Below are 10,609 nucleotides of genomic sequence, written 5' to 3'. Positions count from 1 at the left end.
AAAGGCACCCTTTGGTGTCTCTGTGAGACGTACATGGCTTTCAGCCCACTCCAGTGTAAACCCATGCACAGCAATAATAGTTACAATTTAAAACACGTACGGATATCGGCTTCACTATAACTTGCAGGATTCACAGATCAACACTTGTCTTTTGCTGGACACATTTTCCACACAAATACAACATGCTAATGTTTTTAGCAAAAGCCTATGGCATTTTACATTGTATAAATTAGCCTAGCAGCTAACAGAGATTTCCTCTACTCATGAAGCCAGGAACAACAGCAACATTTAACAAAGGTAACGTAACAAAATTCAGCTCCATTAAAGCTCACAGTGTTCACTGACAAAACAACTGTCTCACACTTAACACGTTTTCCAAACAAATACAACATGCTACAGTAATGTTATTAGCACAAGCCTATGGCATTTTACATTGTATAAATTACCCTAAGATTTCTTCTTCTCATATGAAGCCAGGATGAATCACACACAAGACTTAAAATGTTAGTTTAGTTTTAGTTAAGTTTTTTTGCCTAAACCTAACTGCAACCATAAGATAACTCTAAGTACATGTTACAGTGTATTTCATCCAGGAGACAGCTGTGCATCACATACACCTTTGGCATCTGTATCACATGCCAAAGGCACAAGAAACATCTGTATTTGATGACCTGAGATCAGAGTGTGTTGGGTATTATGTTGAATGTTGACATACTGACAAGTCTATCTATATATTTAACCGTCTCAAACCAAGGAGGAAATTAAAGCAGATTAAATCAGGTAATGCCATCATTTCTTCTCAAATGATTGGTAACCATATTAATCTTTTCCTATGCCTGTGAGGTCCAAATTGTAAAAACTGTCATAATTGGAGATATTGAGTGACTCTTGTAATTATGAGATCCACATCTCAAAATTATCGTTTCTCATAGTAAATCCCCTCTCTAACTAGACAAAATACCCACAAACACCTAATAACATCTGGCTTTTTTATTTAATGGGAAAGGTCACAATCAGCAATCACTTACAGGTCAAATGACTCCTGTTAGTCTAGTGTATTTATCCATTCCGGCTCCAAACAGCTCTGATCTGCAGTGATGGAAATAGGACACTTGGGTTGACATGCTAATTTTTGCCCTTTTACTGTTGTGATGCACCAACACAAATTCTGCCCTTCTCCGTCCAAGCAACACCAAACATTGATCCAAATTTAGTCTGCACTGAGTTTGAAAGAGGGACTGAATAAGTAAGAGACATAAAAAACAAGTAACCAGCCTAATATTTTCACTGACTTCCATGCTGCTTTTTGCTGTTTACTAACCTGTTTTCCAACCTGTCCGTGACATCATAGGTGACACACCAGGAAAAAATAAAAAAACAGGTAGACATGCTCATCTACACGGCTCTGTTCTACTGCAAATGTGAAAAGAGTCTATTGCTTATTTTAATGGGTTTTCCTGCATTTCAAAAACCCATATATACACACTTATTTGATGGGGAAGGAGAAAAAGACTCATAATCATGATCGCCTAAATCACAAGTCTCCTGGATAATGTAACAATAATATAGCTTTGCTATACATCAAATTTAAATCATTTCAGTGTTACTGTTAGAGAAATAAGTCACTGTTTCTCTGATAGTTACATCATTTCCCATGAAAACAACTTCAATGGATACAAAGTGGATGCTGAAAAGTGCAGCAGCAGTCCTGCCTCACTAATAAGAGTTAAGTGTCTAACAAATGGGTTTGGAACTGAATTTGCTGCTGTGGATTAGACTTTAGATGTTTTACAAAACTCACCATTTATTTTCTCCTCTCTCTGGGGAAATGAAGACGAGGGAATTATGTAAACATGCAATTGGTCACGTAGGATTGCCCTTCATTTCTTTCTCTCTTTTTGATGCGAAAAGCATCAATTATCTTGACACAAAAAGATGTGGATGAATGTATGGATGGGAGGAAGGAAGGACAGAAGGACACAGGGTTCTCAAGTAAATGATGGGAATGATAATTTGAGGAGAAGGTAGCCCTATCAGACATATGGCCAAGTGGAGCAGGCTGGCCGAGCCGGAGGGATTTTCATGATCTTCACTCTATTACAGGGATTAGAGATGTAAGGAGGGCGGGCCACACACACAAAAAACACACCACTTTCCCTCACTCACTCACTCACTCTCTTTCACACACATGTACACACACAAACCTGTAGAAGTCTCTACCTCATGCTGACATAAATGTAAGCTTAGACATGTTAAACAGCTGAACTTAATTTTTTTTAAATTTTAAATTTTATTTAAAAAAAAAATTAAATACTTTATTAATCCTCCTGAGGGGAAATTATATTTTTTTGCTCTTTTTGTCATTAACAAACAGGTCTGAAAGACACACACATGCACAAACAGGACCTATATATGCACAAAGTGGAGGGGTGTCAGAGTGAGGGGGCTGCCTTGGTCAGGCGCCCTGGGCGGTTGGGTCGTTCGGTGCCTTGCTCAAGGGCACCTTGGCAGTGCCCAGGAGGTGAGCTGGCGCCTCTCCAGCCACCAGTCCACGCTCCATATTTGGTCCGGACGGGGACTCGAGCAAGAAACCTTTAGGGTGTTTGTACTACTATAGGACCACAGGAGCAGAGTTGTAGGTCAGTGCTTCTTACCCACGGTGTTGTAGTTGAATAGTGAATATATGGAAATGCAGTTTTCCAAAAGTGGGAGGTAGAACAAATAGAGCTCTGCAAACAGCAACAGTTTTAAAGAAAAATGAAATTTACTGGGGTTCTCTCTGCCTGGTCACTCCTCCTCACACTCAACACTGAGATATTTGAACAACATAGTGTAATATGTCATGTGACATCACGTTACATCGACTTTAACCCAAACCATGATTTGTTTTTTTTCTAAACCTAACCATGTACTGGTTGTTGCCTTAATCTAACAAAGTGAACCTAAAAACAAACTTAAGTTCAAAGTTTATTTTGAAAAGAGACTATATGCATTCACCAAGCAGAAACTGTACATTTCCTGTGAACATGGAAGTCTATTTTGACAAGACACTGCATGTAATGAGAGGAAATTGACACGCTGTCCCTGAGCATCTTAAACTGACACTAGAAGGGTACCTAGTTGGGGTGTGCCATATCATATTGTTCACAATAATACTGGTATGATTTTTAATATGATTTGAAAAATTCATATTGTGATACACGCAATATTTTGACTTGTTGATATGTTGACATCATACTGTTACACACATCAACAACAAACATGGCTGAAAGCATGGGAAACAAACAGCAGGCTCCTGGGTGAAAGTCTGATGTTTGTTTAACCAATCCACCTCCCCTCCCCACTTTATAATACTGCAGTTGCTGGCAGGTGGTGCCCTTGTGCTTTGGTATGTTAAGTTCCATTTCCACCAAACACTTTTGGTATGCTATTTTTGGAACCAAAAGGTAACCCTTCAGACATGGAACCTAGACCCAAGGTCTGTTTAGCAGTTCCACTGCGAACACTACTTTTTCAAGTGGGCAGGGTCGTTGTCACTCACTGCTCTGTCCAACATTCAATGTATTTCCTCCTTTGTCAGTCTGCACCTTGTTTATCGTCCACAGAACAGGGTTGCACACTGACACAATAGAACACACTGCAGTGAGAGTCTCTCTCGATGGGATATTTAAAAATAGCAGGTTTTTGCATTTAGTGCTTCTCAGGCAAGTGCAGGGGTTTAGTGTTGCCGCAGCCCACAGGAACAACACCTTGTGATGCTTTTTTCTTTTTTTGTCTCCAAGAGAGGATTAGAACATATGCAGTTCACGAAATCCAGTCGAAATTAATATATACAGTACAGGCCAAAAGTTTGGACACACCTTCTCATTCAATGCGTTTTCTTTATTTTCATGACTATTTACATTGTAGATTCTCACTGAAGGCATCAAAACTATGAATGAACACATGTGGAGTTATGTACTTAACAAAAAATGGTGAAATAACTGAAAACATGTTTTATATTCTAGTTTCTTCAAAATAGCCACCCTTTGCTCTGATTACTGCTTTGCACACTCTTGGCATTCTCTCGATGAGCTTCAAGAGGTAGTCACCTGAAATGGTTTTCCAACAGTCTTGAAGGAGTTCCCAGAGGTGTTTAGCACTTGTTGGCCCCTTTGCCTTCACTCTGCGGTCCAGCTCACCCCAAACCATCTGGATTGGGTTCAGGTCCGGTGACTGTGGAGGCCAGGTCATCTGCCGCAGCACTCCATCACTCTCCTTCTTGGTCAAATAGCCCTTACACAGCCTGGAGGTGTGTTTGGGGTCATTGTCCTGTTGAAAAATAAATGATCGTCCAACTAAACGCAAACCGGATGGGATGGCATGTCGCTGCAGGATGCTGTGGTAGCCATGCTGGTTCAGTGTGCCTTCAATTTTGAATAAATCCCCAACAGTGTCACCAGCAAAACACCCCCACACCATCACACCTCCTCCTCCATGCTTCACAGTGGGAACCAGGCATGTGGAATCCATCCGTTCACCTTTTCTGCGTCTCACAAAGACACGGCGGTTGGAACCAAAGATCTCAAATTTGGACTCATCAGACCAAAGCACAGATTTCCACTGGTCTAATGTCCATTCCTTGTGTTTCTTGGCCCAAACAAATCTCTTCTGCTTGTTGCCTCTCCTTAGCAGTGGTTTCCTAGCAGCTATTTGACCATGAAGGCCTGATTCGCGCAGTCTCCTCTGAACAGTTGTTCTAGAGATGGGTCTGCTGCTAGAACTCTGTGTGGCATTCATCTGGTCTCTGATCTGAGCTGCTGTTAACTTGCCATTTCTGAGGCTGGTGACTCGGATGAACTTATCCTCAGAAGCAGAGGTGACTCTTGGTCTTCCTTTCCTGGGTCGGTCCTCATGTGTGCCAGTTTCGTTGTAGCGCTTGATGGTTTTTGCGACTCCACTTGGGGACACATTTAAAGTTTTTGCAATTTTCCGGACTGACTGACCTTCATTTCTTAAAGTAATGATGGCCACTGGTTTTTCTTTAGTTAGCTGATTGGTTCTTGCCATAATATGAATTTTAACAGTTGTCCAATAGGGCTGTCGGCTGTGTATTAACCTGACTTCTGCACAACACAACTGATGGTCCCAACCCCATTGATAAAGCAAGAAATTCCACTAATTAACCCTGATAAGGCACACCTGTGAAGTGGAAACCATTTCAGGTGACTACCTCTTGAAGCTCATTGAGAGAATGCCAAGAGTGTGCAAAGCAGTAATCAGAGCAAAGGGTGGCTATTTTGAAGAAACTAGAATATAAAACATGTTTTCAGTTATTTCACCTTTTTTTGTTAAGTACATAACTCCACATGTGTTCATTCATAGTTTTGATGCCTTCAGTGAGAATCTACAATGTAAATAGTCATGAAAATAAAGAAAACGCATTGAATGAGAAGGTGTGTCCAAACTTTTGGCCTGTACTGTATGTTTAAACACTTGAAGATCCACCCATTACTAAAAGTGTATGTCATCCAAGAGGGACAATAAAAACTACAGTAATGGTCAAAGTTGTCATATTGAAATTTATGGTGTGCTGATGGATTCACTTCGTCAACTCATGCACTTAGTAACATTGCAAGTAAATGTTGTACCTTAAAAGTTGCCGGTAGTTGGCCCAGTGAATTGAGTTATTTTTTCTCAGACTGCAGCTGCTGCAAGAGGCAGGAAAACAATTTTTCATTTTATAGTTACAGTTTACTCATGTATGTAAAACTTGCCATAGTATGAGCCGTGATTACATAAGCTTCAAAACCAGCCACAACTCAGCCCTAAGCAGAGTGACCGCCTGCTATTGACCAATCAACAGACTGCAGTGTTTTTAACTCCACCTTTTAGTACCAGATCTGTGTGCTAGATATCCCAACAGAGGGTTGACCAAAATGGGGATGGTTAGGAACGATTCCATTGGGACCATCCACAACTTTTCACAGTGGAAACAGAAAAAAAGTGCACTGAACTGAACTGAACTGTATTGTACTGCTTGGTGATAACAGGGCTTTATGCAGACATCCACTGATACAGCGCCAGTATTTGACAATTTTGGTTGTTGGCCGCTGCATCAACAACCGCTACCACCCTGTAGGTATTATACTGCTGCAACAGGTGCCTTTGTCCAACAATATGTAATGCCCAGATCAACAACAAAACGGCAGTATTTTACAAGTTGGGAATAAGAACAGGCTGAGAGTCCCCACATCACGTGCTTTTTCATTTCATGCTTTTTCATTTTTATGGACTTTTTTTTTTTTGCTACCTTTCGTGTAGGCTATATATTTCAGTTAGTGGAAATTTTTACACAACAACACACAACAGTTTTTCGATCAGGAGGAAATGGAAACAAATAATAGTATAGTTTATACTTGCATTGACATGTTGCATTTGACTTTGACAAGCATTGGAGCATAGAAGCACCTGGAGTTGAGAGGCATGGATTTACACATTAGCTTTCCTTTCTTTCCTCAAGACAGACCCCCATGAAATCACCCTTTAACTAAGGGATCACTCCCTGTGTGTGTGTGTGTGTGTGTGTGTGTGTGTGTGTGTGTGTGTGTGTGTGTGTTCATGCCAATAATGCCCATGGTAAATTGATACCATTACTGTCTGGTTGTGAAAAAGGCAGAACTAAAGACCATTCCTGTGTCCCACCACTCACTGTTGACTTTCTAACAGCTGTGGTGTGTGTGTGTGTGTGTGTGTGTGTGTGTGTGTGTGTGTGTGTGTGTGTGTGTGTGTGTGTGTGTGCGTGCGTGCGTGCGTGCGTGCGTGCGTGCGTGCGTGTGTGTGTGCGCGTGCGTTTGTGTGACAGAGAGAGAGAAAAAGGAAAGGAGAGAGTGTGAATGGCACGTGAACGTATCTAGAAGCCATATTGCTTTGCATGAGTTAACACATCTTTCTTTTTCTTTCTTACTTTCTTGCTTTCATTATTTCTGTGACTCTCTGTCCCCCCCCCCAACCACCTCCCCACCCCCACCCCCCCTTTCCTGGGTCTCGGACCTAGCCATGTATGACAGATATGGTTGATTGTGGGTAGATCAGAGCAGATCATTGAGGTGAATGGCTTCAGTGAAACCTCTCATTCAGCTCAGAGTCGAAGCTTTCAAAGGAGCTCTGATATGGAAGAAATGAGGATATCCTCCTGGCTGTTCCTTTATTCTAGTGTGTGTGTGTGTGTATGTGTGTGTGTGTGTGTGTGTGTGTGTGTGTGTGTGTAGGGTGTTTTGCGTGGGCTGCTGACTTTAGTCCATGTGAAATTATCAAACAAAGCTGACATAGGAAGTAGAAAGAATAGCGCTCACGCTGGGCACCATGACCCTAATCTGGTGTGTGTGTGTGCACATGCGCATCACCGTGCACATTCGCTGTATGAGAATGGCTCGACACAGTTTTCAAACAGGAAATGAAAATGTTTTTATCCCTTTCTTTATGTGCAGTTTTGAATTCAGCCTTTTGAATTTTTCTTCAATGATAATGGACATGATGCTTTGCTTGTACTATCAATGGTGATTTCCTGTGAGACTGTCAGTCTGCTTGTAACATGAGAAGTGTTTGTTTTTCTCAGAATGGATATTTAAATGAGTCATTTGAGCCATTTGAATATCTTCACTGTGAAAATGCACTTTAAGTACAGCCCACAACAAGACCCTGAGGTCTTTTTTCCCAGGAAGACACTCCTGCTGTGAAAGAAAAGAAATGTAAAATATTAAAAGAATACATTTAGGAGCATTAACTGCACCTTGTGATAATATCCATCCTTCCATTGTAACTATATATATATACATATATATATATATATATATACATATATATATATGTATATAAACATATTACTAAAGCATTAAGTCCATTGATATTTACCATCTGAATGACTGTCTGACTGAATTACTTTACTCCTGTGTCAGCCCAAAAGAAAATGTTGGTATTGTACATTTTTGCAAACCATAGATATGTTACATTTGTACATATCATACGTATTGTATCAACAGTTCTAAAGGAAAGCAGTATATATCATTTGTTCCAGCCTCCATTAAGCTGTTGAACGATGTTAAAAAATAGTGCAATAGAGCAATGTGCAATAGAGCAACGAGCAACGTGCACCCAAGCACTCAGCACTTTTTCTTGCACTAGACGTCTCTGTATGTCCCTTTGTTGTGACTGTTAAATGTAGTCCACGTCTGTTTTATGTGACAGAACTGTCCTTGTGATGATGTTTCACTGTGATGATGTTTTTATCTTGTGTTGTGAAGCAATGAAATGTAGCTCTGTGCCTAAGACGAATTTCCCTTGGGGGACAATAAAGTTTACTTTACTTTACTTATAAGCAGACTTTATCGGGAGGTGGATGGCATGACACCAGGGCAAGAAGCCTGCCAAGCAGCAGACCACTGTTAAAGACCATGCTACAAACAATGGTTTTTTCCAAGACATTGCTGTGTCTTTTTGCTGAAATTGTGCCACAAAAAGCAATTGTTTTTATAAAGACATTGCTGTGTTTCCACCAGGGATAATGCCACAGAAAATACTATTAAATGTTAACTATGACCTTTTAATGATGATTTAAATGGTTGAAATATGCATAATACACACCAACATGTATTTCTTAACAAGACCGTGTAAAAATCCATTAAAGCTATGGAATAAATCAAAGTATTTCCTATTGAAATTACTTTTTTTGTTTGCTGGAGATAGAACATTAAGTACTCACATGAATCATCTTTGACTGACGGCCTCACTTGAACACAGGAATTATGGGCCTAACATTCAGTTATTTTTATTTTTAACTCAAGAGATAGCAATAACGTCTATTTCACCCTGAACAGAAACCAACCCCTCTGGAGATGTGATAATATGGATTTTTATTTATTTTTATTTCCATAGCAGAGCTCCTGCCAGTCAGATTTATATGAGCAGCAGATCCCTGACTGGGTTGGATCTGACTGGATTAGCTGTTTCCTGCCCCAACACAATAGAGTCCACCAGGAAACCAGATCAAACCACACACAAGCATATACATTTGTAGAGTGTGCATATCACATGTGCGTGTGTGTGGTTGTGTGTGTGCGTGCAGGGAGCAAAGAGCCAGGCTAAAGGGCCGAAAGCCAACAAAGAACAAGAAGAGAGGAGCAGCAGGAAGCTGACTAGTCACTTTATCCCTCTCTCCCTCTTTCTCTCTGTGCCCGGGCAGACGGTGGGATCAAGGGAGAAAGTTGAAGTTAAAATCAAAGTTTGAACCAGGGATTACTCCTGAGTGAAGAGGGGTGGGGGGCACGTCAAAACAGTTCAGGTTTAAAGAGAGTCATAGAAGCAGAAGGGATGATTTTCAATGATCAGATTGGATAGTGTGTCTAGTCCATGTGCCTATCACCTAAAGACAGAAGCAGCAAGTGATCATTACCCTTTTTTGTGTTAATTATTAGATATAGTGTGCAAGATTTAGTAGCATCTAGCAGTGAGGTTGCAGATTGCAACCAACTGAAATTTCTTCCATGTACCAAACTCTACTACATTTGGGCTAAATTCATGCTCTTATCTCTATTTTGCAAGTATTGTTGGTGCTTTATGTTGTGAGCATTGGACGTTGGTGGCATGTGGCATCAAGTCACTCATTGGGATGATGAGGACTCAACACTGAGAAAAACATGCAGAAGATGGGCACAGCCAAACTAGCCTCCTGCTAGCCAGGTGTTGAATAATAAACTGGATGACCTCCATACTGCAGTTTCCAATGAAATATCAGCAACTGTAGTATCCTTTGATTCACCAAAATGTGGCTAAATCACAGCACCATTTAACAAGGTGGCTCTTTCTGTAGTATATGCCCATCTGACAAAGTAGAGGCTTCTGGTGAGAGAAGGAGCAAAGGTGTGTGCTTTATGGTGACTGGTGTAACAGAGGAAATGTGAGAAGCTGCTCTGTTCCTGTTCACCTTGTGCCACAGGGGGAATTACCAGTCTGTGTCACTGCTATATGTTGTTCAGAGGCAGCGGCATAGTGGCACTACCCAGGTCCAGGAGGGGCTAACATGACCGTCTTGTTGAGGCTAAAGCTGCATTCAGAGGACTCTGAGGTTTCCGAGGACCTGACGTGAAAAGCCTGGAAAAGCCCCTACTTCCGGAAAAAGTGCATTCATCGCCTCACATCGGACCTTGGACGTTAACAAACATGCATGCCCACAAGAAGATTTTCGTTCTCCTGTGTTGTGTTCAAGGAGAATGCATAAATCAGATACTTAAGCTGCTTATCGCGGCGGAACAAGAACGTGGATTTATCAGGTGATGTTTGTATTTATTGGCTATAGTGGTGCCGTCTGCAAATATTTTGAATAGCGGTGAATGCCACACTTGTATACAGGTTCACTGTTTGTAATCTAGTAATGACAGCTAAATAATAGGCATAACGAATAACAATGTTTAAAATCGGCTATCTGATCTTGTTTGTCCAGTTTCTTTCTGCATTCTTGCTCGCTGGTCATTTAGAAGCAGACATAAAACAAAAATTACTTTGACGTGCTGATTTATTAAACAAACAAGCAAACAATGTTTGAAGGAGATTAAAGTTGTTACAGTAAGCACAA

This window comes from Epinephelus lanceolatus, chromosome 5, assembly GCF_041903045.1.
Source record: "Epinephelus lanceolatus isolate andai-2023 chromosome 5, ASM4190304v1, whole genome shotgun sequence".
Classification (NCBI taxonomy): Eukaryota; Metazoa; Chordata; class Actinopteri; order Perciformes; family Serranidae; genus Epinephelus; species Epinephelus lanceolatus.
Note: the sequence above shows the minus strand (reverse complement) of the source record.